The 26,966-nt window shown below is 40.5% G+C and overlaps 1 protein-coding gene across 1 annotated transcript in view; it reads right to left on the reverse strand.

The window, feature by feature from the left end:
- PGAP4 (post-GPI attachment to proteins GalNAc transferase 4) overlaps positions 1 to 21,404 on the reverse strand; it is a 92,731-nt gene extending 71,327 nt beyond the window's left edge. The window contains exon 1 of the mRNA XM_044084025.1: positions 21,338 to 21,404. The gene's annotated coding sequence lies outside the window, so the exon portion shown is untranslated. The remainder of the gene's footprint in view (positions 1 to 21,337) is intronic.
- Positions 21,405 to 26,966: the final 5,562 nt, after the last annotated feature.

Below are 26,966 nucleotides of genomic sequence, written 5' to 3' on the forward strand. Positions count from 1 at the left end.
CTTGTGGCCAAAGCTGGTTCCTCAAACCAGTCATCTTTTTTCTTAGTTTCTACTGGTGTAGTTCCTACAGCCAGCCACCATGGACAAGGGGTTAGACATGTCCTTTGCACTTGTTGGAGTGCTCTTGTTGAGCAAGGGAGGGGCACTCTTGTTGGTCCTGGGAGAAGGGGCAGAAAATGCCACTCTGCTTAGCCAGAAAGCTGTGCCCATCCCTAAAGAACTTCTTGTTGGCAAAAAAGTGTGTCTAGTTTGTCAGAGTGTCCTGCCAAAAAGAAAGCAAAACTTAAATGTGTCCTCTCATGTCTCACTTACTCGGGACAGGATCAATTTATTGGGTTTAGCTCAAGGTTTACTGCAGGTTCTTGACCCATCCTGCATGTTTGCTTCTGGTAAAATAAAAATGGATTCTTCATTTTCTGAACAGATTCAAGAGTCTGAACTTCAAAATGATTTTAAATCACATATGTGCTATCTCCATGGAGTGCTGATTCAGACTCTGAGAAGAGTGTGGCTTCAGCTAGTAATTTTGAAGAATTCTCTTTCCCTGAAACTATTTATAGAATGAAACAGTTAAGAGGGAAAACAGTGATGCTTCTCAGTCCCTCAGGAAGTATTACGATCTGTTTCAACTGGAATTTCCATAACCCGTTCCTAGTCCTCCAGCTCTGCTCTACTTTAAACAGTGTTTTTGCCCACTGCCCCCCAGAAAGCAAAAAGAATATACAAAGTGTATCAATTATTTATGTTTTTATACATTCGACCCCTAACAGGGAAAAGCCGAAAGACACAACAACATACATTCATCTCAGATCTGACCCAGCAACTATTGCTTTAGTGAACCCAGATGTTGTTAAACGTAAGTGTTTACTAAGCTAATGACCACAAATGCCTTTTTAAGCCTAGCCATGCATCCCAAATCTATGACAAGTTCTGGTACCCTTGATAAGTGTAAGCAGAGACTTGGAAGATGAAGCATTTACAGGCTGCCTGTCTCCATTAGAGAAACAGGTGCTAACTCAGGAATGAACTTTCTGTCTCCCAGTCAATTGTCCAAGTTATACCTGAATTGGGTTAGGGAGGAACTCTGCTTCACATGGATGGGCAGCCTGTTCCAGAGAAGGGGTAGTCTCTGGGATACACAACTCTCTCGCCAGCAGGTCCTATTTATATCACAGGCAAGATTTAAGTCTTTAGATAGGGTAATTGGGTAATTCTGGTGCTATCTGTTTTGTAGATATGCATGAGGTCCATCAGAATGGGGTCTAACAATGCCTTATATGCCAGGCATAGATATCTCCTCAACAGCCTACAGAAGACAGAATACAGGGATAGGGCATTGAGGCACATGCACAGGACATGTTCATTTCATCTTTGTGGAAGTTCCAGTTGTTGCATATGCCTGGTTAGGTACATAACAAATGGGGCATTATACTCAATGATAGGTCTGATGAATGCTGAATACAGTGGAACAAATACTTCCTTGGACCAAAATGCCATACCTTTGTTTATAAGTTGCACAGTGTAGAATGATTTCCTCACTACTGTAGACATATGATGGTCAAAGCCAAGCTCAGTGTCTGTGTGTGTCCCCAAGTTCCTAACTACTGAGTCAACTCTTAGGGGTGTGTTGTCAATATGAAAGATAACAGGGGTGGATGACTTCTTGAAGGATACTATTATGCATTTCTTGGCATTTAGTTTTAGTCTATGGCTCTCACTCCAGTTGTTTGTCTATGTTAGCCCTTCCTGTAGAACATTTGTGTCAGTGGGGGATTTAATGGCAGCTCCTAATTTGCAATCATCTGCAAATTTAGTCAGACAGAGGCCAATGACGTTGGCCTTAACTTCAGAGAAGTAAATGCCAAAAAGGAGTGGGCCCAGCATTGATCTCTGAGGGACACTGCTTGTGACTGGCTTCTTTGTAGAGGTAGACTCCCCAATTCTAACTTACTGGGTCCTGTCTGTGAGCCAGCTGGTTATCCACTGGGTGATATAATGGTTTGTACCTAACAAATTGAGTTTGTCAACAATGCCCAAGTGAGGTATTGTGTCAAAATGCCTTGGTCAGGTCAAGGTAGGCAGTGTGAACCATTCTGGCCTCATCCACTGCTTTGGTGACTTTCTCAACTTGGTGGACTTCATTGAGAAAGCATGACCTGCCTTTGACAAAACCAAACTGGGTTAGGTCCAGTGTCTGGGGGTTTCCTACGTCATTATTAATCACTTCCAGGATAATTATTTCCATGGCTTTGTATACGAGACTAGGTAGACTTATGGGTCTGCACTTTCCAGGATCAGTAGACAGCCCACCTTTGTGCTGAGTGATCACTGTTACTGTTCTCCATTCATGAGTCACAAAGCCTGTTTGGAGCCTATAGTTAAATAGTAATTCCAGACAGCCTGACAGGTCATGTTTCATGCTACTTAGAAGGCATCTTGGGATACTGCCTGGGCCCACTGATACAGTGTTTTTGGCCTTAAGAGAGATCATTAAAGGCCTATTCTCTAGTGATGGCAGGGGGGACTTATATTTGATGCTATTTTTTGAGGGAAGGTTGAGGGGGAAGAGGGGTAAAGATAGAGCTGAACTTGTTGGCCAGTATGTTTGCTATATCTTCCAGCTTATCTTTTTAATTTCTAATACAACAACGGGACTGAACCCCATTCCTAAGTCAAAGTATGATTAAAGTTCGTGAAATTAGTATTGTTTCAATTTTTCATGTTAGCCAGAAGTGCTCTTCAAAGCACCTGCAATGTGCTTAGTATTGACTCCTTCTGCAATTCATATGGAGATACTTATCTAAACACAACTGTAAATTTTTATAAGACCCATTGCTCCTACTACTGCTGGAACTGTCTGGGTATCCTTCTTCCACATTGCCCTCTTTTCTGCCTGCAAATCCTGGTACTTTATGAGTTTGTGTCTCTCTCTGTACGTAAGACAGTGTAGTCACTGGGTGTAGCAATATATTCACTCAATACTACTTTTGTCTTCTTTTCATGGACTGCTATATCTGTTTTTCTCACATCTATTTTTTGAACTGTTGGTAACTGGTGATCCCGTGTGACATAAACTTCATAATTTTCTGTAATGCTTTGTGGCTCGTGTTTCCAATGGTTTTCAGCTACTTCAGTATTATAATGTTTGCGCAATCCCCAATGCAACAGTCTTGCCACATTTTTATGACTTTCAGTATACAGTCCTTCTGCCATTAGGATATCACAGCCAGCAACAAGGTGTGTGACCGTTTCGAATTCTGTTTTACAAAACCTACATTTGTCTGTTTCTCCCAAATGTTCAATGGACTTGGTAAACCAACATGTATGTAGTCCACTGTTTTGGGCCACCAACATTAACCTTTTGTCTTCTGGTTTAAATTCACCTCTTTTAAACAATTCCTGCGTTCAGTCCTGATCAATATTCTACATTTCTTGCCTTTTCATCTGATCCTTCATCTTATATTCTTTCTTTTGATTTTTGGCACATTCAGTTGCTGCCTGATGATTTTTATCTACTTCTGGTTTGATTCCCATTCCCACTTGACACAGATATGCTTCTGCTAAACTAAGCAGGGAAGTCATCTTAGACTTATTCTCCTGGTTTTTACTATGTTTGGGTCTTGTGACGTCAGCAGATATGTACGCAGTTCTACAACTGCAGATCTATACATGTATCAATTTTGAGGGGGCCTATACTATGGGGAATACATAGTTATGGTATACCCTGATTATAAATCATATGATGAGCATGAAGCATCCTTCTTGTTTTAATGTCCAACCGATCCAACCTTTTGGGCCCAGTCAATCACTTCAAACGTTAAGTTAGGACAGGAACAGCAAATTGGTTTACAGCTTGGACTTTGTTCCTAGATGTCAATGCCATTTTCATTATGAATTTTAGTGTTCTGAAATATTCCTTACTAAGTTTTATTCATATTTGTTCATGTTTTATTGCCGATCTTTCATCAATTCCCAAATATTTATACATTTCCTCTTGCTCAAGTTATTTTATAGGTTCATAGATTAGTACTAAGCTAACTGCCCTTGCGAGCCATTTTAAGCCTAGCCAATTATCCCTTATGAGACTCAAACCCTGCACCTTGCGTTTGCAAGGCAAACACCTTAACCATTAGGCCACCCACCCAACCCTCATTAGGCCACCCACCCAACCCTATAGAACATTCTTGTCCCAAGCTGATGTTTTCTTGGTGCTGCAGCTTTCCTGCTTTAAATGTTGTTTTTGGCTCAGTATAGGTGGATCCATTTACAATCAGCTCTGGACACAACTGTGAAGAGTCTTTGAGGTTGCAGACATAGCTAAAGAATGCCTTTTAGTTGTCCTTGCCCTGGGAAGCACATTTTACCTTAAATTTGGCTTTGGTAGACTTTATTTATCCTCCGAGTTGTTTATTTAGTTTGTCAAAGACAGTGTAAAAACCAAAAATCAAATAAGCATGGTCCAACACAGCAACAAAAGTCCAGTAAAAATAAATAAAATTGAATTGAGAAATAAAACACAATTCATGAACACTTTCATCTCGTAAGAAAAAGACATCAGATAACCAATTACAGAATTGATCCAGTTTAAATACTTCTGCCTACAATAATTAAAAACATCATTAATTAGTATTCATTGTATGAACCCAAGTGGATTCCCACTTTACAAAATTACTAGCCACTCTAAGTTCTAATTTAAACAGTATCAGATTAAGCTTAACCATCCATAACCATCACTGATTTTACAAGCTGAGTTAAGAAAATACGTTTTATATATGTGTGTGTGTATATATTTATATATATATATATATATATATATATATATATATATATATATACACACACACACACACACACACACACACACATATATATACACACACACACACACACACACACACACACACACACACACACACACACACACACACACACACACACACACACACATTTTAGACTGTAGATGTATGAAGAATTTTTAAATAATGTATTTTAAAAACACTATCATGAGTGTCAATTCGAACTAAGGCTGCTCTCTCATTTAACATGGGCGTCAAAGACACAGAATCATTTAATCCAGTGGGGAGAGTGGCTCTCAGTCTCAACTGTCATGTTAACTCCATTTTGAATAAAATAAGATTCCAATCCCTCCTCCATTTGTGTTGGGTGGGAGCGTATCTATTCTGCCACACTTGAAACCTTAGTTGATACATATCCTTGCATGTTTGTAGAGGGCATTACTTTCTTTACTCATATGTATATCATAAAGATGTTCGTACATTCTTACCCTTAAAGCCCTCTCTGTTTTGCCAATATAGAAAGTTGGGCACCCTTCGCATATTGCCATGTATAGTAACCTTTAGGAACAACAACTCCCTCTTTTAAATTTCACTCTACTTGCTAATTGGTTCTCCAGTGTGGTGAAATCCCCTTTTAAGATATAGGGGCATTGTTTGCATCTACCACAGGTTTTAGTACCAACTCTCCCATTATTGAGGGGGTTTATTTTTGATTTAAATATCTGTTTAAAATTCTTTCCTGTCTTTAATGAAAAGAAAGGGTTCCTACCTACCACTTCTGATACTTCATTATTAAACCTAAAAGGCACCAATTTCTCTTGACAATATCTTGCACTCGACTGGTGTGTTGATTGAACTCAAGAACTAAAGCTCTATCGTAACTGACCACAGGTTGGAGTTCAGTGGACTTGTCAAGTCCAACACTTAGAAGCGGTTTAAACCTAGTGCCCCAACCACCTTCCACTTCTTTGATGATATCCGTTACCAGTTTATTGGGATGACCCCTTTCTAAAAACATCTTTATTCTTCCTAGTTCAATACCAATATCTCTTTGTTCAGCGGTCATCCTGGCAACTCTAATCGCCTGTCCCCTCACTAAATTTTTCTTTAACCAAAAAGGATGATTACTGGTGAAATATAGGATAAGTATTACAAAATGTGTCTTGCCTAAGACTTAAAATCAGAGTTTGTTTGATAAATAGTGATGTCAAGATAAATTCCGTGTTGCATTGAAAAGTGAATTTACTAATTAATGACGTTTTTAATTATTGTAGGCAGAAGTATTTAAACTGGATCAACTGTGTAAGTTATCTGATGAAGTCTCTTTCTTACCAGACAAAAGCGCTCATGAACTGTGTTTTATTTCTCAATTAAATTTTATTTATTTTTACTGGACGTCTGTTGCTGTGTTGGACCACACATATTTGTTTATTTAGTTTGACAAGGGTGCTTTTAACCTGCTGGGAGTTGTACCTTCTAATTTTTGCCATGATTTTCTTCCTTCTATTCTACAACCCACTGATGTTAATCCACGAGGATGACTAGCTTTTTGAGTTAGTTCTGTACTTCTTCCTGGTGGGTACAGCTGCCTCTATGCAGCTATTAACATGCCTCTATAGTGTTTCTGTGAACAGTTCTGCATAGTCAGCAGTGTTCTCAGGGTTTATAGGGTCTGGAAATTTTGCCATGTTATCATTTAATAGTGGGAAGTTAGCCTTAGTGCAGTTCCTGAACATTCCAGGGTTAGCTGGGGTTTCGAGTTTTATCTTTACTTCAAAGGAGATCATTTTGTAGTATGACCTTAACAGAGAAGACATCACACTAGGGGATGTGCAGCACACTCACATATTAGTGAGGACCAGATCCAATATGGTTGAACCCCTGGGGTGTATTGACAATCTTTTCCAGTGAATTTGTGTTTACAAAATCCAGAAATCTTGTGCCTGTAAGTTTGGTGTCAATTCCCATTTAATAGCAAGATAACTAAAGTCACCCATAACTATGGTACTGGGTTCGATGGTGTGGGTTTCTAATAAGTTTAAATACATGGTATGGGTTTTCTGGGTCATGGAGATGGACCTATAGCTTACAAGGAAGTGGCACTGGATTTTGCCTATGGTGATCTGAACATGGAGAAGATCAAGTACATCATCCTGTTTGACCAGCCTTGAGGTATATTTACTTTTGATGTAAAATCGAAACACCTCCACCTTTAGTCCCTGTCTGTGTAGTAGCTGGTCTAAATGTGTGGAAGACATAATTTTGCTTTAAACCATGTCTCACTGACTGCACTGATGTCAGCATTCTCTAGGGTGAAGAAAGCTTGTCAGGAGTGAAGTTTTTTGTTTAAACTCCTATCAATGAGCAGTAGCACCTTTAGATTTTCTTGGTTTTGATTTGCTATGTTGGAAGTACTTTCAGCTCAACATTGCCTAAAAAGGCACTATGGGGGAGGACAATGCTTTAGCTAATATTCAAAAGCCTAGAGGGGAGAGGTACATACCATCTCTGGCAAAATAGTGTGGTCTGTTGATCATCTCCTTCCATGCTAACAAATATTGCATCCCTTAAAATGACACCAGAAACTAATACAATTATTAAAATCAGTCATCTTTTGTTTATATTGTGGCGTCATCCCTGGAGATGGTAAAATGCTGCTCAGTGCGACGCTCATACCAGCCTGGTGCACATATTCATGTCCCTCTTCATATAGTCTAGGGAAGTATACCTCAGATCATTTACACCCATGTAGACTATGACCAAGTCTTACTGGTACTTGTGGTCCAGTGACCTTAGTGCGTGTGTAATGTGGCAAATCCTGGCCCCTGATAAGCAACTGACCATGATGTTCTCCTTTCATCAGCCTGGTGAGAGGGACATCAGTGTGGCTCATAATAGAGTCTCCAATGACCAGAATGTTGGACTGTGTGGTGGTTTGCCTTATGGGTTTAGAAGTAGATGCTCCATGAGATGTGGCTGTATGTGTTAATATGGGTGTTATTTTAAAAGAATGCACTTGGTGCTTCCGAGGGTGTTTTTATGTATACTTCATCTAGGTGGTCTTTGGGGTTTAGAAAGGTTACCTTTAAGTGCCTTAGCATATCTGGCTCTATATTTCTGCTTTGAATTGTGTGTGATTACTGCAGCATATGTACTACTGACAACCTTACTGACATTAGGAGTGCTTTTATGTGACAGCTTTGCCTTCAGTGACATTGTGTAAATACATTTCTCACATACCATATCAGTTTGAGAATTAACTGGTTGTCAGTAAATATGAGGCATGTTCTACATTGCCTCAAGAATGGAGATAGCAGGAAAGTTTGTATCCATGGCGACAGACTCTTTATTGATTAGACAGTTGGAGTGAGAATATAAGGTATGTCAGGAGTATCTGGTTTGCAAATCTGGGATGATGCTTATTACTGCAAACTAGCTCTCCAGTGTACAACTAGGTATTGGTGAAATGTCAATGGAGCTTTTTTAGGAAAAAATGTCACTGAGTGTGTTTGTGTCTGTACAGAGCACTGTCAAACGCCTGAGGGGAACTAACAAGTAAATCCGGATGATTTATGGATGAAGTATTTAGGCAGATTTTCTGACTTTGAAGCATATCAAGCAGTATTTACTGAAAAGAAAGAATTAGCTTGTCATGAATGATGAAAAGACGGGAGTCACCTGAATGGCTAATGCCTGGCTACTACTAGTACTAGCTTCACCACAACTTCACTCTGCTTAGATACAATGCTCCTTAACCTCCTCTCTCACCAAATGCAAAACAGTAGCAACAATCCCAAGATAAGAAGCAGGTCACAGGCTGTCTGGTGATCTACAGTCTTGAACCAGATTATGCAGACCCAGATAATAGTTAATATCATAATCATAGAATATAATGCCCCCTTTGGTATGTTTCTGTCCGGACACATGCAACAACTGGAATGTCAACAGAGATGCTTTACTAAAAGGATACAAGGCCTACACAACATGTCCTTCATGGACAGACTCAAAGCCCTGCCGCTATACTCAGTATCCTACAGACTGCGAAGAGGTGACCTGTCTGACAAATTATTTACGATATGAACCCGGGTATTCTCATTAGAGATACTATGTAATTACTGATTACAGGATAAGTAAGGCTAATCTATAATCAAATGGGATAAGTTATTTTGAGCACTAAAAAGGAAATTGGCTATGCTTAAAATGACCCCCAAGGACAGCTAGCTAGTACTTCCCTATAAACCTAAAATACTAATCCCGCTCATTCTGAAAAGGATGTGATGGCGTTTGATAAATGCAGCAAAAGTCAAGCTCATATGTTGAAGTTTATGCTTGTGTCTTGTGAGAATATTATGGCATCTGTTTCCTAGCATGAGAAGAAATCTGCTTTGTGCACCTTGGTGTCTTCTATGTCTCAAATGACCATCCATTGTTTAAAACATGCTTATTTTTCTGCTGATGAAACTTCCAGGGCTGCCGCCAATGGAACTGTTAAGAGGAGGTTTGCCTGACTACTATCTTAGAACCTCCCACAGGATGTCAAAAATCAGATTTTGAATTCTCCCTTAAGTATATAACTAGTTTATGGACCCTTTGCTGCACAGGTCATTATGATGAGACAGTTATTCTCAATTTTTTTAGCCAACCTTCTCTAAGTTTGCCAGTGGATTCAGTGTTCCCTCTACTACTTTCTTTAAAAAGCAAAACAAACAGTCAGACCAATGTGTTGGAAAGCAATGGCAGGGAGGTTTCAAAAAAAAAAAAAAAAAAAAAAAAAAAAAAAAAAAAAAAAAAAAAAGCAGGACACCCCAGAGCAAAATACAGTCTAATAAGTTTGAATGACTATATGAAGGATTTCCTACCTCCTTCCCCCAATGAAAGTCCAAACCTCCATTTTTTTCCCTTTGGCTAAGGACTGTCTCAGACAGATGGTTTTGAGACTAATCAGTCTAGGTTACAGATGGTAGTGGTGTCTCTCTCTCCCTTTTGAGGGATTCCTCCTCACTTGCTGGACCAAACTCTTTTTTTTGCCTCCAGTCAGTCATTCAGCATATGATTCTTCCTCCTCAGTTAAAGGAAGGGTTTTATTCCAGGATGTTCCTGGTGCCAAAGAAAGTAAAAAGGATTCTTGGAGACCAGTTCTGTATCTTTCTTTTCTAATCATTGTGATAGTCCAAGATCAAAATGCTGCCTCTTCACAACTTCTTACCCTTTGTCCCACATCCGAGTTTTCTAGTAACCTTCGGTTTAAAAGATGCACATCATCAGATTCCTATAGATCCAGATTTAAGATGTTACTTAAGGTTTTCTGCATCTGGATCACACTATCAGTTCCGTGCATTACACTTTGGTCCGTCAGTGTTACAAGGGTTCTCACAATGTGTCTGGCTCCTGTGATAGCCTATTGCAGACTTCAAAGTATTCACATTTTTCACATTTTGATAACTTGCAAAGTTAAGTGTCAGGAATCTTTCAGTTGGGTAAGGAATCTCCTACACAAGCCCAGTATTCCAAGCCAACTTGCAGAAGTCTTGTCTAACTCCTTCTCACCGGATTGCTTTCCTAGGGTGTCTCCTAGACACCAGAGTTCAAAAAGGATTTCTTTAGCTCTATTCCTGAGGTTTTCCACCCAGACTACCATCTCAGTAGGATAATTCCTCGGGATTCTGGGACTCAATCCATCTATGATACACATGGTATATCTTGCAAGACTCAACATGAAAAACAATCCAGTGGTACTCAAAATATCTTTGGTCCAACATCAGTATCTCCTGATATTTCAAATTCCAGTTGTGGGATTTGTCAAAATGGAGACTCTGTGGTGTATACACCAAATTTCATAGAATTCAGGTCTCCTGTTCTCCCTTCCTGCTCCAAGACAGTCACAACAAACGCCTCAGACTTTGCTTGGGGAGCTGTGTTTATGAGGATAAAAGTGTTGGGTCTTTGTAACAAAAAGACCAAAACACACAAACATAAAATATATGTTAGCTGTTACAAATGGTCTCACTTCTCTCAGCCATTTGTGGTTTCCAGGATCTCTTCAAGTGTTTACAGACAACATCACAGTGATGTGGTACATAAACAAGCAAAGGAGGACCTGATCTTACCCCCTACGCAGACTAACCATGTTAGCCTGGGATAGAACTTTTCAGTAAATCTCATTCTAGAGGCATCTTACATTCCATCAGAGTAAAACTGTGTGGCAGACAAGCTGAGCAGGACCAGGGCAGACCCTCATGAATGGAAACTGAATTTAATGTATCTAACACCTCATATAGATCATTCTGCCTCTGCTCTAATCAATCAATTGGCAAAATTCTCCACCAGGACTCCATGCAAGAAAGTCTGGAAGACATATGTCTTTCCTTTTCCTTGGACAGGAACATCAATGAGTGCTTTTAAACCCTCTCCACAAAAAACAGAGTACTTCTGATGATTCAGAATGACACAGCAAAGAAAATTGTGGGGATTCCCTTCATTTGGATAATTACCTGCAGCAATTACAGCAAGATTCCTCACAGACAGGACTTACTCACTCAGGATCAGGGGGGGTTTGACATATCCTGATCTCAAACAATTACAACTTACTGTCTGCTTGACAAACTTTTAATACCTTTGTGGCACCTTTTTTCTGAGGACATGCAGCAGATATTAATAGATTCATAGGTAAATACTATGCTATCAGTCTGTGGACTATTACAAGCCTAAACAATAACCAGAGGTTAGAATCAAACTGGCTACCTTGTAACTGTGAGATAAAGAACTTAATCATTATGCCAAACCCTCTTCTCATAATGATCCATTTGTTTTAATGGAGGCAAGGAACCCTGCAACTAAAAAGCATGTATTACCAACAAGAAAAGCTGTTCTAGTTGGTGCCAGCTACAAAAAGAGAACCCATTCAGGGCTAGTGTGTCTCTAGTTCTGCAGTACTTGTGTCAGTTACTACTCAATCACATGCAGCTCCTCCTTGAGATATTAATTTTGTGGTAGAAAGACTTAACTGTTGCTCCATTTGAACTTAAGCTCATTAGACTGACTTGTGGTTCTTAACATGGAAAACAGTCTTACTAAGTGCTTTGACAACTGCAATTAGAATAACTGAGGTGCAAAGTCTTACGGTGGGTCAACCTTATCTCATTTTCCATAAGGATAGTGTTTCTTTAACATCCCATACTTCATTTATGCCAAAAGTGATATCTGAGTTTACCATAAACCAAGCAATCCATCTCCCTGTCTAAGGATACCCCATACCTCGCATGTCCACAGACAACTTAGATACTATGTTGACAGAACAACATCTTTCAGAACTTCTGACAGTTCATTTCTTTTGAAGGTAAGAAAAAAATAACCTCAAAAAAAAGGTGGCAAAAGGCATTAAAATGCTATCTGCCAGGCAGGAAAAAAATAACCTGTGTCAAAACAGACTACTTCAAAATGGTTGTTTCATGCTATTTCTCCTTGTTTTACCTGCCACAACAAAAGAATTCTAGGCCAGGTAAAAGTGCACACCATCAGAGAATTGGCTTTATCTGTGGCTATTTGGAAAGGGTTTTATGCTATTATTATTCTAGAATCAGCAACTTGGTCCTTTGTGCACATATTTACAAAGCACTATGAGCTGGATTCCTTCTCCAGGTCTAAAACAGGCTTTGCTAGGGCCATTCTGTAGGTGTTCCAGGACGCTCTTCTTTCTTCTACCCAGTCAATTTAAGCTGTGGTAATCTATGTATACAGCTAAGGCTACTGCAGTAGTAACCAAATGAAGAACATAGTACACTTGTGTAAGTAAATTTACTATAACATTTGATGTTTGAATGATCAGTACTGCAGTATCCTCTCCCTCCCTCCCTCCATCCCTCATACTTTTGTATGTTTTGATGACAGGGTGTGGATTTTTTATTGCTATTCTTCTGGCACTGTCCTTTCAGGGTTTAGCCTCCCTCTCTCTCTGCATGAAAGCTGTAAAGGGATTGATGCCCAAAGCCGAATTTCCCATCTCAGTTCAACCTAACTAATGGTAGAAACTGTCAACCTGTTGTATCTTGTACAAGATAGAACCCATATATGTAAGACTACTGTTGCAGTGATTATTCGAACATCTGCTATTATGCTAAGTTCACAAACACAAATGTACTTGATAAATATCAGTTGTGTGTGTGTGTGTGTGTGTGTGTGTGTGTGTGTATATGCACACACATACACATTATATATATATATATATATATATATATATATATATATATATATATAAATATATATATATATATATACGCAGCATAGGTCTACTTCTGTTCTTTGAAATTACACTTAATCGAAGAACAGAACGCCAACCCCACTTTAACAAAAGTACACTTAAGCGAAAATGCACTTATTTTATTTAACATTTGTTTGCCAGAATAGTCCGACTAGACAACAAGTGTCCATTTTCAGCAGAGTCCTGGGGAGAAAAACTCCATAAGTTTACAGAGAGAAGAAAAATTTACAAGAGAGACATTACAGAGTAGTAGCATACAGATGGTAGACTTTACAGCTGTTAGTATACAATCAGAGGATATTCCCTCTTTTGGTTAAAAATACAAGTGTACAGAATATACAATGAGAGTAGATAAGAACCTGGTAGAGCATTGCAAGATATTTCACAACTAAATATGAGTATATAAATGTTTAAGTTTTCCATATATACATTCAAGCAACTATACATGCAAGAGTATACATATATATATATATATATATATATATATATATATATACATACACACTACAAAAGGAGAGGGAGTATCAATATTCATCAAAGATACCCACACCTCCAGGTTGGTGGCACAGCACGAAGCATCAGAGACTATCCATGTGCAACTAACAGTGGGTAAAACTGCCTTCCAGTTTATAGCCTGCTACAGACCACCCTCCCAAACCCAGGAACCCCACTCGGCCTTCCTAAGAACACTGGAAAATATGAAGGTCTCTCCAAACACCATTATATTGGGCGACTTCAACTATCCAAACATAGACTGGGAACATTACTCTAGCTCCAACACCCTAGCCCAAAGGTTCCTAGAATTTATAAACTCAAATGCTATGGAACAACTTGTTACCACTCCCACAAGAGGGGAAAACATACTGGACCTGATCATCACCAACATGGGGACTCTATGCTCCAGACCAGAAGTGTATCTCTCACTTTTAAGATCAGACCATAAACTAATCCAACTGGATATTCACATCCTGACCCCACCCCCTGCCCAGAACACCACAGTGAAAAACTTTCTAAAGCAAATTTCACACTCCTCAAAACCGAGGTGGAATCCTTCAAAGCCCCCGGGCCAGTGGAAGACCGCAGAATCCTTTATAAATGCATTCTATGAACACCTTCAGGAAGGCATGGATCATGCAATCCCAAATAAAACCAAGACCCAATCCTCCAAAGGCAGACGTCCTGTCTGGTGGACCCCAGCCATAAACAAACTATACAATAGAAGGAGGAAGCTACTACATGATAGAGCAAAATCCCAAAAAGGGAAGGCATCTCTGATCAGTATTAGCAAAAAACTATGGGCACTCATAAAATAGTCTAAGGCCAGCTTCGAGAGAAACATTGCACAGGACACTAAGGATAATCACAAGGCTTTCTTTAGTTATGTTAGGAACCTGGGTGGGAATTCCCAGATATGCTCAGAATTAGTCCAAAATGACAAAAAATACACTGAACCCACAGACATTGCCAACATCCTAGCTGACAGGTTCAGCGCAAACTCTCCCCCCCCACCAAAAGGGCAAATATCTATCCCAGCAGAGTGCTGCCCCCCTGACATCTCAGATGCTCAGGTAAGAGCCGCCCTCTCCAAAGCAAAAAACACAGCATCAATGGGACCAGACGGTGTCCCGGGCTGCGTCCTACATGAACTCAAAGAAGAGCTAAACCCAAACATAAAACTACTGTTCAGTCTCAGCCTTACTACAGGATACGTACCCAAAGAGTGGCATACAGCAACAGTGGTCCCTCTCCACAAAGGTGGTGCATCAACGGACCCTGGAAACTATCACCCCATAAGCCTGACTAGCTTGGTCTGCAAAGCTATGGAAAGGATCATCATGGGCCTCATAAATAAAGATATTGGGGACCAACAGACACTGGATCCTACCCAGTTCGGCTTTGTTAAGGGCAGATCCTGCCTCTTAAACCTGATCGGCTTCTTTGAAACAGTCACCAAGGCCATTGATGAAGGGAAGGTGGTCCACACAGCCTACCTGGATCTCGCAAAAGCCTTCGATACAATACCCCACTCGGGCATTATAGATAAGCTGACCAGCTTAAATATAAACCCCTATGTCACTAGATACAGAACCCACATGGTTAGAATTGCTGGAGCCATGTCAGACTCCGAACTAGTTACAAGTGGCGTCCCACAAGGCTCAGTCCTGGGACCTCTCTTGTTCGGTATATATTTCTCGGAGGTACAAGCCAACACGGAAGGACTGTGGCTGACCAAGTTCGCAGATGACTGCAAACTGGGCGTCATAATCGACTCTCCAGCCGACACAAGCATCCTCCAAAAGGGCCTCATAGAAACAGACAACTGGTGCCAGAGCCATGGCCTCAAGCTAAATGCCAAAAAGTGTATAGTCATCCCCTTTGGCAAAAACAAAGTGCCCACAAATTACCACATAGGTGGTAATCCATTAAGTACAGAAGAAGTAATTAGGGACCTGGGGACCCAAGTTGATAGCAATCTCTCATTTGACAACCACATGGCCAAAGTGGTTAGAAAAACATTTTATATAGCCCACCTAATCATGAAGGGATTCACATCTAGATCAGGGGAGGTCATCGTGCCTCTTTACTCATCCCTCATCAGGCCCATAATAGAGTACAATGCCCCTTTTGGGATGTACCTTACCAAACACCTGCAGCAACTGGAAAGACCCCCAAAAGTACCTCACCAAGAGGATCAAAGGGCTGAAACAGATGCCATATGCTGCCCGGTTAAAGAAACTCCAGCTCTACTCAGTGGCATACCACCTGCTCAGAGGCAATCTGTGCCTGACATATAAAGCCATGTCCAACCCGGAATTAAGGGACATGCTGCACCTCAAAAAATCCAAATCCCATCGAGCTACATGCTCGAGAGACTTTAACCTCAGCACTGAAATAAATAGAACATGCTGGAGGGACAGATTCATAACCCAGAGGCTCCCTTCACTCTGGAATAAAATCCCAGTCCAGATTAGGCAGAGTCCCGCATTGACTCTCTTCAAGAGGAATCTTGATGAGTGGATGGGAGATTGTAGGTTTACCCTGGGTTTCACTTCTGTGTCACTGTTAGACAGAGGCACAGTACACTAACCTCGAAAAAGGGCATAGCAAAATTAATTTAAAATGGGTGGCAAAAGCCAAACATACTCTGGCTAGGCTTATAAATGCCCTAGGGCAGATGGCCTAGTTAATATACTAACCTCGAAAAAGGGCATAGCAAAATTAATTTAAAATGGGTGGCAAAAGCCAAACATACTCTGGCTAGGCTTATAAATGCCCTAGGGCAGATAGCCTAGTATGAACCTATATATATATATATATATATATATATATATATATATATATATATATATATATATATATATATCTATGTATATGTATATATATACATACATATACATACACACACACACACACACGCACACACACACGCACACACACGGATAAGTATAGTTAGATGGTGTTGTTTGTATTGTCCAGGATAGATGGAGTGAAGAAACAGTAAGCGGACAAGGCTTCAGGGGATCAATTACAGGTGCATAGATGGTTGGTGAAGAGATATGTTTTAAGTAGGCTTTTGAAGGAGGATGTGGAGTTTTGTAGTCTGAGGTCAGGGGAAAGGTTGTTCCATATTTTTGCTATTTCATGGGCAAATAGTGATTCCCCGGAGTTGTTTTTTTGCATGTGATGGTTTCAATTAAGGTTTTGTTGGAGGACTGAAGCTGTCTAACTGAATTGTAGAACTTCAGCATGCCAGTCAGGTCAGGGGTTTTCTCGGGATAGTAGAGAATTAGATGAGCTAGGCTGAGTTGATGGTACCTTAATAGGTTTGGAAATTCAAGCCAGTGCAAAGCTTGTAGGGAAAGGCAGTGGTGGGATCGTGATTTGGCATTGTTAGTGAATCAAGCAATTTTGTTGTAACAGATGGAAAGTTTATTAAGGTCAGTTTTGTAAAGCTTAGTTAGAATTGGGGATGCATAAAGTAGAGTAGATAGGAGGTGGGTCCTGGCTATTGCAATTCGAGATTCGGTGGTTAGATAACTTTTACAGCGATAGAGGGAGCCTAGCTTTTTGTGGACTTTATTGATGACTGTTGATATGCACTTTGTGAATTTGAGTTGCTGGTCAATGGTAACTCCTAGGAGTTTAGCCTCAGTGACCGGGGTGATTTGGGTTTTGCTGGTGGAGAGTACAGAGAAGGTGAGGTTGCTCATTTTAGTAGAGTGGAATAGCATTAGTTGTGTTTTCTTGGGATTTAGTATGAGCTGTGAGTTTTTAAGCCAGTTCTCTATTTCAGAGAAGGCTTCTTGCACTTTTGTTGGAGAAGTTGGATGTTGGGTGCAAAGCATATAGCATATGAGAGTTGTGTCATCAGCGTATTGGACTATGTCGGTTTTAGAGGTAGCTGTGTGGAGTTGGTTTGTGAAGATATAAAAAAGAAGGAGTCCAAGGATTGATCCTTGCGGCACGCCTAAGGAGGTTGGGAGTGAAGGGGGATAGACAGTTATGCCATTTCACAGGTTCATAGGTTGGTACTAAGCTATCGGCCCTAGGGCCTATACAAGCCTAGCTATAACAATTCCCTGGCCATTTCTCCCCACACTATTTACTTCCCTGGACCCCAGTATAGCAGGATGACTGACGTGATCCCCGGGGTGAATTTCCTTTCTCCCATCCAATTGTCAAGGTTCCTTTTGAAGAGGACCAAAGAGGTGCTCTGCTTGACATGTATGGGCAGTCTATGCCAGAGTCTGGGGAGTCTCTGGGTCAGGAACCTATCCCACCAGCATGTTTTGATAATTGTGAAAACAAGGTTTAGATCCCTGGAGCGTGTGGCTCTGAGGGATTGGGATTTCTTTAAGTGTAGCATGTCCAACAGCTCTGGGTTTGACATGGCCTTGTATATTAAGCAGAGATTGCCTCCGAGTAGACGATATGCGACAGAGTATAGCTGGAGTTTTTTAAAGCAGTCAACGTAGGGCATCTGCTTTAGTCCTGTGATTCTTTTAGTGAGGTATTTCTGCAGCCTTTCCAGTTGTTGCAGATGTCTTGAGAGGCACATACCAAATGGGGTGTTGTATTCTATAATGGGTCTAATGAGGGATGAGTACAGTGGGACAATGACCTCCTTTTTCTGGATGAAAAGCCCTTAGTAATGAGGTGTGCCACATAGAAGGATTTCCTGAATGTTGTGGCAATGTGGTTAATGAAGGTGAGGCCACTGTCCACCTGTGTCCCTAAGTCTCTTATCACACTTTCGGTGTTTAGTGTACTGCCACCTATGTGGTAATTCATGGTTGCATGTTTTTTCCCACAGGGGATAACTATACATTTCTTGGCATTGAGCTTGAGCCCATGGCTATGGCACCAAGCATCTGTTTCTGTAAACCCCTTTTGTAGAGTATCCACATCATCTGGGGATTCAATAATGGCTCCAAGTTTGCAGTCATCTGCGAATTTTGTTAGCCAGAGTCGCTTAGTGTTGGCCTGTACTTCAGAGAAGTAGATGCCAAACAAGAGCGGTCCCAGGACTTGAACCCTGAGGTACTCCACTTGTCACTTGTCTGGAGCTGGATTTGGAGTCAGCTACTTTTACAGTGTGGGATCTGTCAGTAAGCCAGTTGGGAACCCATCGAGTGACATAGGGATTAATGCCCTGCTTAGTAAGCTTATCTATGATTCCAGAGTGGGGGATGGTGTCAAAGGCCTTGGCGAGGTCCAGATAGGCTGTGTGGACCGCTTTACCCTCATCCATGGCTCTGGAGACTGATTTGAAGAAGTCAATCAGAAGAAGTCAATCAGGTTCAGGAGACAAGATCGGCCCTTTACGAACCCAAACTGGGTGGGGTTCAGTGTTTGAAGGTTGCCAATGTCTTTGTTTATAAGTTCCATGATAATACATTACATGGCCTTGCAGATCAGGCTCATCCGACTGATGGGGCGGTAGTTCACGGGATCCAGGGTGGATCCTCCCTTGTGGAGTGGGATAACTATAGCTGTGCACCACTCAGTGGGCACGGAGCCTGAGGTGACGCTATGATTAAACATGACACTTAGGTGAGTTGCCATTTAATTTTGTAGTTCATGTAGTACACAGCCCAGGATGTCATCTGGTCCCATGGATGCTGCATTCTTAGCTTTGGAGAGTGCGTTTTTTACCTGTGTAGCCGTTATTACCAGAATTTAGCAATCTTCTGTTATTGAGATGGGCCGTTTAGGAGGTGAGTGGTTGGCACTTAATCGATCTGCCTGGATATTGGCAACATCCTTGGGATCAGTATATTTAATGCCATTCTGTTGTAGCTCAGAGCAGATCTGAGCATTGCCATTTAGATTCTTGACATAGTTATAGAATGCTTTGTGGTTGACTTTGGAATCTTTGGCAATTTTATTTTTGAAGGATTGTTGGCGGTTATCTAAATAGCTTTTAAACCAGAGGAGGGTGGGGTTGTTAAGGTTGAGGTCAGAGAGACAAGACAGTAGTTTATTATGTGAGACTGTATCAAATGTCTTGGATAAACCTAGGAAAGTAGCTGAGAAAATTTACCTAGATTCCTGTGGAAGTTTATAGTATTGGTGAATTTGAGTAGGGCAGTGGTGGTGCTGTGGGATGTGCGAAATCCATGTTGGGTTGAGGACAGAAGGTTGTTGGTGAGCAGAAGTCTACCGAGTCAGAAACACAAACATAAAACATACTACAAACACATTTTTGCAAGGGGGAAAGCCCCCCTGAAGCCCTCATATGGGTTCAGCCCCCACACCCCCGCTACTTAAATATACTAACTCAGAGATCACACTACAGTGGGGAAAAGGGTATATTCCCTTATCCCCATGCTACTGTGCTTCGGTAAACTGTCATTCGCGAAAGTGCATTTTTGCTTAAGCGCACTTTTGCTACAGTGGGGTCGGCTTTCTGTTCTTCGATAAAGTGTAACTTCGAAGAACAGAAGTAGACCCATATATTATATATATATATATATATATATATATATATATATATATATATATATATACACACACACACATATACATACACACACACACACACACACACACAAATCTATACATACTGTTATGTGCATCTTACTTAATCACAAACTGTCAGCACAGGTTAAAGTTACTAGGATTTGGGAGACAAATTGTATCAAAATTTAAACTTGCACACGACACCAGTGACCCTGAACTAAACACCTGACCTCTCAGGTGGCCAAGAAAAATGCCATTTAGCTACTGGAAATAAATATAAAGTAAACAGTAAAATAAGTAGGATGCCGTAAAAGCATACTCCAATTAAAAGATGAATGAAAGCAAACCAATCTGTTATTAAAAAAGGCACTGTCTGTCTGGAGCTTGGGACATTGCTTAAAACATAATTTTCTCTTTGCCTTAAAGGGATACCCAGGTATACTTGAACACTGACATAAAATACTTCTAAAACTTTCTAAAACTAAAAGCAGCAAAATAATGCCAAAAGAAAACTATGGTAAACGCTTGCAAATAACTGTCACTGTAGCCATTTCTTTTAAACTTTAAGAAGAATTGTTGCATGTATATAAAGAGAAGTGAATGAAACACTGCTTACAGCAGATAACATGTAAGAATAAGAGAAAACAAACCCAAACATAATTGTTTAAATATAACTGCCAATGTCATAGCAAAACACAAAAGCTTATATTGCTGCGTAATTCAATGGTCTTCACAACAGACCACGCATATGACAAATGCCCAAGAAGAACTAACAGAAGGTTTGAAAAAAAGACACTCCTCAGCTATATTAATGAAAATAAAACTTAGCAGATGGGTTATTAAATTCAGTACTGCCTAAAAAAATACACTGAACAGGCAAGTACATTTCATCCATTTAGAATACAATCCATTATGTTTAATTTACTGTATACTTCTTCCTAACAGGAACATAAGGCAATAAGAAAAAGCTGAACAACAGGTATAACAATTCAGTTGAAAGATATAACTTAAAACATAAGACAATCTGACACTTGCGCTATACCTCAGAAACACACAGGGAAGACTTGCAAATTGCCTATTTTACCTACAAAATGAATACGCAAAATATAGGCAAAGATCTCAAAAAGGAAAGGTAACCAACCTCCCAGATGAAAGGTCTGGAATGCTGTGAAAAAATCTACAGTTTTTTTTTTTTTTTTTCTGGACATTAATGCTGATAGTTCTCTACTTAACATAAAAAAGAGGTACAAGAGAAAAGAGAAGAGAAAAACAGACATTAAAGGAGTACTAGACAATGAAAAACTGTCACACTTTTAAGTACCTGCTTAATGCAAAATGTCTCCGGCAATAATCAGACAAACTTCCTGCCTCTTCGTCTCTTAAACACCAGCACAGTGTTACCAGATATAACGGGAAGCTAGAGGACAGGATACAACATATGCCATGGGGGATGGGTAAAATGGCTCCTCCTAGTCTCTAACTTCTTAAAGTGGAAGTAACATACATTGGAAAAGCAAGCTGTTCTTGGAAATATACTGTTGTGAGTTCCCTACAACAGGAAGATACTAGTTTGTTGGCTGAATGAGTGGGTTGCATATCCCAAACTTACTTTCAGGTATCATTTTAACATGCTGCAGTCCTACTGTGGGAATTACTACTGTTATTCCCCATTATCATACATCTGTTTTACAAATTTGAGCATGTGTTTTTCATTTCCAGAAATTAATTTAATAATGATTGAATATGAAAAAGAAAAAATATGGGCTCTGATAATAACTTGTTATGCTTGCTGAGATTTCTTACACATTTTCCCTGTAGTAAGGAGAAGCAAACAGCAGTAAATATTTTATTACATGTTGGATGCATTTTGAGTGCCAGGGCAGGATCCACCGTTTACACCCCTAAAAAAAGATAAGAGTTTTTTAGAAAATGAATAATAATCTTCTTCTTTTAGCTTTTTCCCAGTTAGGGGTCGCCACAGGTGATCACCTGTCCACTCATGATTGGCAGTAGAGTTTTTACAGTGTCAAGTTGCCAGCCCAGCACCCAACCTTCCACAGAAGGCACACACACACACACACACACACACATACACACACACACACACACACACACACACACACACACACACACACACACACACCTAGGGCCAGTTTAGAGTGTCCAATCCACTTACAGCATATCTTTGCGATGTGGGAGGAAACCGGAGCACCCAGAGGAAACCCACATGACCACAGGGAGGACATGCATACTCCGCACAGAAGGCACCTCAGCCGAGAATTGAACCAGAGAACTTCTTGCTGTGAGGTGACAATGCTAACCACTGCACCACCACCATGGCCACCCTGGGAAATGAATAATAATAAATGATGTAAATATTAACCTATGGTCATTTATTTGTTTACTGTACTGCTTAAGGACATACTAAATACAGCATGCAAGATGCATGTATGCCTGTTAGCAGATACAACCTAGGTGAAAAATACAGCTTCACAAACTATAACAACTAGTCATAAGTGGAAAAGAAACCAGGTAAAATATAAAACAAACTGTAATGAACAGGGAATTGGCAAGTGCAAAACGTACTATTGAGTCAGATGTCAGATGATGACTGCAGCCCATGTGAAGCTGTGATAAATAGCAAGTGATGAAAGTGAGCAGTTCACAGAAATACAGTTGCTATAATTCCTTCTGCTTTTTCAATAATAAGATATATAAACATCAGCTACCTGTCAGCTTCTGAAGCTGCAAGCCTAAATCCAAAGTTTCCTTCACAAAATATAACTTGTATGTATGCCTTTTTTTTCTATAAGCACTTTATTTTCAAAGAACAAAGTATGTCTCAAATGAGTAATTCTTCAGAAACTATTACACATTTCTCACATTTGTTCACATCAGAGTTCCTGTAACCTGTAACACTGCAAATAAAGAAACATAAATGTAGACTAGAAGATAGGACATATGATAAGGATTGCTGGCCCACCTAGCCTGGGGCCTTTACAAGCCTAGCCATAGGATTACTCTGGCATAGTGCCACCCGACCTTATCGTACATCATACACAGATGTCCCAGTAAACTCGTGTCTTCCTCATACTTACAGACTTCCTCATACTACCCCTGAGCTATTCAACTCAATATTTAAATAGTGACCTTTAGCACTAGAATGTCTGCTTTTCTAAAAAAATATGCTAGTAATGTGAACTCTGTGGATTTCAGTGAGCTGCTTAAACATTTCTGTTGTTCATCCTCTAGAAGGATATACATTTCTTTAACCACTCTTTTATATGGTTTCGGATGCATAAAATGCACCTTTTTAGTTTCTGTCATGTCATGCAGTACTCCTGGCAAGGCCTCCTTGCTTATTTTCAGTTACTTACTTAGGTTTGCTTTGTAAACAAAGTGAATATTATAATCAAAAGTGATCCTTTCAGATGTGACCCAGACTGATAAATCAAAACTCGGCATGTACAACAATAAGAAGGTGTCATGGATAAGAAATAAGGGTTTTGAGTTAAAAGGTAGTTTTTATCAACTGGGGAGGTGGACTGGTTAGGGTCCCTTATCAGCCATGACCTGTGTCAACAGAAACACCATCCCCCTCCACCCCCATCGGTCGAATGTGAGATTGTTGTCAACCTGAGTACCCAGGTCTCTCACCACAGGTTGTGTGCTTAGGGGATTGCAGTTGATGTGGTAATTAGTAGGGGCTGTGTCTTTGCCTAATAGTATGATGATTTTTTTTTGTGGGTTTAACTTAAGGCCATGACTTTGGCACCAGTTATTTGTTGCTGTGAGACCCTCTTGCAGTATGTTAGCATCATTTGGGGAGTCAATGAGAGCACCCAGCTTGCAGTCGTCTGCACACTTGGTCAGCCATAGCCTTTTGTCTTTTCCTGGACCTCTGAGAAGTGGATGACAAACAGTAGGGGTCCCAGGACAGATCCCTGGTGAACACCACTAGTGACAGGCCTGCTGTTGGAGGTGAAGGCACCTATTCTAACATTGTGGGTCTTACTGGTGAGCCAGTTGGCCACCCACCTGATGTGATAGAGATTTACACCAAGTTGTGTTAGTTTTTTGATGATGCCGGAGTGGGGGAATGTATCAAAGGCCTTGGCCAAGTCAAGGTAAGCTGTATGTACTGATTTTCCATCATCCAGGGCCTTGGTGACAGTCTCAAAGAAGTCAACCATGTTCAACAGGCAAGATCTGCCCTTGACGAATCCAAACTGGGTGGGGTCAAGTGTTCGGAGATTGTCTATATCCTTGTTTATGAGCTCCATAATAATATGCTCCATAGCTTTACAGATCAGACTTGTCAAAGTAATGGGGTGATAGTTTCCAGCATCATTAGTGGCACCACTTTTGTGCAAAGGCATGACAATGGCAGTTCTCCACTATGCTGGAATGAAGCCTGCACTTAGGATGTGGTTGAATAGGGTGCTCAATGGCAAAGCTAATTCTTGCTGGAAATGGGGCAGAATACAGCTTGGGATACTATCAGGTCCCATGGAAGCTGTGTTCGTTAACACTTGATCTATGAAGGTGTGAGGTGCAGGACAAATATCGGGCATGTCGAATGGGCCTTTGGGGGGGGTCTGCTAGCAGGTCAGCTAACTCAACAGGATCAGTGTAAGTGGTACTGTTAAGTACTGATTTGGAACAAACCTGGGCTTTACCATGGAGGTTCCTTACATAACTGAAGAAGGCTTTGTGGTTTCCCTTTGTTTCAGAGGCTAGTTTCAATTCATAATTGGCTTTGAAGGTTTTCACTAGTGATCTAATTTGCTTGTTGAAGCTGAAGAGGCAGTTTTTTCCAATTTGGAATTTATTCCTTTTTACCCTTGGACAACAGTTTCTTCCTTTTGTTCTAAAGCCTGTTGATAGAGGATGTCCACCAGACAGGTTTGTGTTTCCTTGAGGAGCAAGTTTAGTTCTGTTTGGTATGGCTGAGTCCATGCAGTTGTACAGGGGCTTGTATACAGCACTGGCGTACTGTTCAGTGTAGTTGTCTGCATCCTTTGAGGGGGGCGGTGGTGTGCATCTACTGATACCCTCCCTTAGGATGTTGTAGTCAGCTTTTGAGAAGTTTTTTAGCCTGGTTATGTCGGGGGGGGGGTAGAAACTTTGAATGAGATAAACAGATGATCTGCTTACACCAGGGAAGAACATACTATGGGAGTGGTTCAGCAGTCGCCCATGTTGGTGAGAACCAAGTCCAGAATGTTATATTCACTTGTGGGGGATGAGACGACCTGGTCTAGCGCGTTACAACTGATGAAGTCAAGGAACTGTTGGGTGAGGGCATTAGTTCAGGAATAGTTAAAGTCACCAAGGATCAAGATGTTAGGGGGTACCTTGATGGAGTCAAGTAGGCCGAGATAGGAGGTGTGGGTGTCCTGAGTCATGGAGGGGGGTCTACAGCTGGCTATAACTTGGATGGGTGCCTTGTCAACTGTCAGCTACACCTGGAGTAATTTCAGTGTATCATGCTAGCAAACCAGTCTGGAGGTGTGCCTGTCCTTGAAGAAGATAGAGACTCCACCACACTTAGTCTTCCCAACCTCATTTTGGGGTCGGAATACATGGAATGAGGTATAGCCTGGTAAGGCAGTGGTGCTCTCCGCAGCCCTGAGCCATGTTTCCATGACTGCACAGACATTGGTATGTTCCATTGCGAGGAGAGCTTCCAGTGAGTGCATTTTCAGGTTAAGGTTCCCAGCGTAAAGCAGCATGATCTTCAGTTTGCCTTTTGGCAGATCTTTTATGTTGGAAGATTTGTCTTTGGGACATAGCCTAAAAAAGACACAATGGGGGAGGCAAAAGCCTTGGCCAGGATCCAGATTCCCAGGGGTAACAGGTGGAGGCCATCTCTGGCAATGCTTTGAGGCCTGTCAGCCATGTCATTTACGATTGTAAATTATTTTTTTATAAGACCCGTTGCTCCTACTACTATTGGAACTGTCTTGGTATCCTTCTTCCACATTGCCCTCATTTCATCCTGCAATTCTTGGTATTTTGTGACTTTTTGTCCCTCTGTACATAAGACACTGTAGTCACTGGGTGTAGCAATTTCAATGATTAATGCTACTTTTTTCTTCTTTTTGTGGGCTATTGTATCTGGTTTTCTCCCATCTGTTTTTTGAACTGTTGGTAATGCGTGATCCCATGTGACACAAACTTCATATCTTCTATAATTCTTTGTTGCTCATGCTTCCAATGTTTTTCAGGTACTTCAATATTATAATGTTTGCACAATCCCCAATGCAACACTCTTGCCACATTATTTTGCCTTTCTGTATACAGTCCTCCTGCTATTAGTATATCACAACAAGCAACAAGATGCACGACTGTTTCCAGTTCTGTTTTACAAACCTATGTTTGTCAATTTTTCCCACATCTTTAATGGACTTTGTTAACCAACGTGTATGTCGTCTACTATCTTAGGCCACCAATATTAACCTTTCTTTTTTTTTAAATTGACCTCTCCTTAACCATTCCTGTGTTTGATCTTGATCAACATGAGGTTATTCCAAGAGTTTTCTGTACTTGCAACTATATTTATGCATTTTCCACATTTCTTGCCTTCTCATCTGATATTTATAACAGGAAACAGCTACCAACCAAAGGTCCAACTCCACAAGTTTCGAAAAAATTAGATGAAAATAGAGATGAAAGTAGGACCACCACGAGCCACAAAACAAAATGAAACTCGTATTAAAACAGATAAATATTTAATAAAACAAGCGCTTTCACGTGCGATAAACACGCTTCTTCAGGTTTTACTCACATAACAACTGAGTCCATATATATATGCAAAGCATAAAATTCAATAAATTAGCAAATTGATAAATTGATGTCAGCTATCAATCCATTAACCATTTAACAAAATAGACACAAAATATGCTTACGGTCTATTAGATCAAGTACATCAACATTTTTCGGAGGTA

This window comes from Protopterus annectens, chromosome 9.part0, assembly GCF_019279795.1.
Source record: "Protopterus annectens isolate FY-2018-M chromosome 9.part0, PAN1.0, whole genome shotgun sequence".
In the NCBI taxonomy this organism is placed as follows: Eukaryota; Metazoa; Chordata; order Ceratodontiformes; family Protopteridae; genus Protopterus; species Protopterus annectens.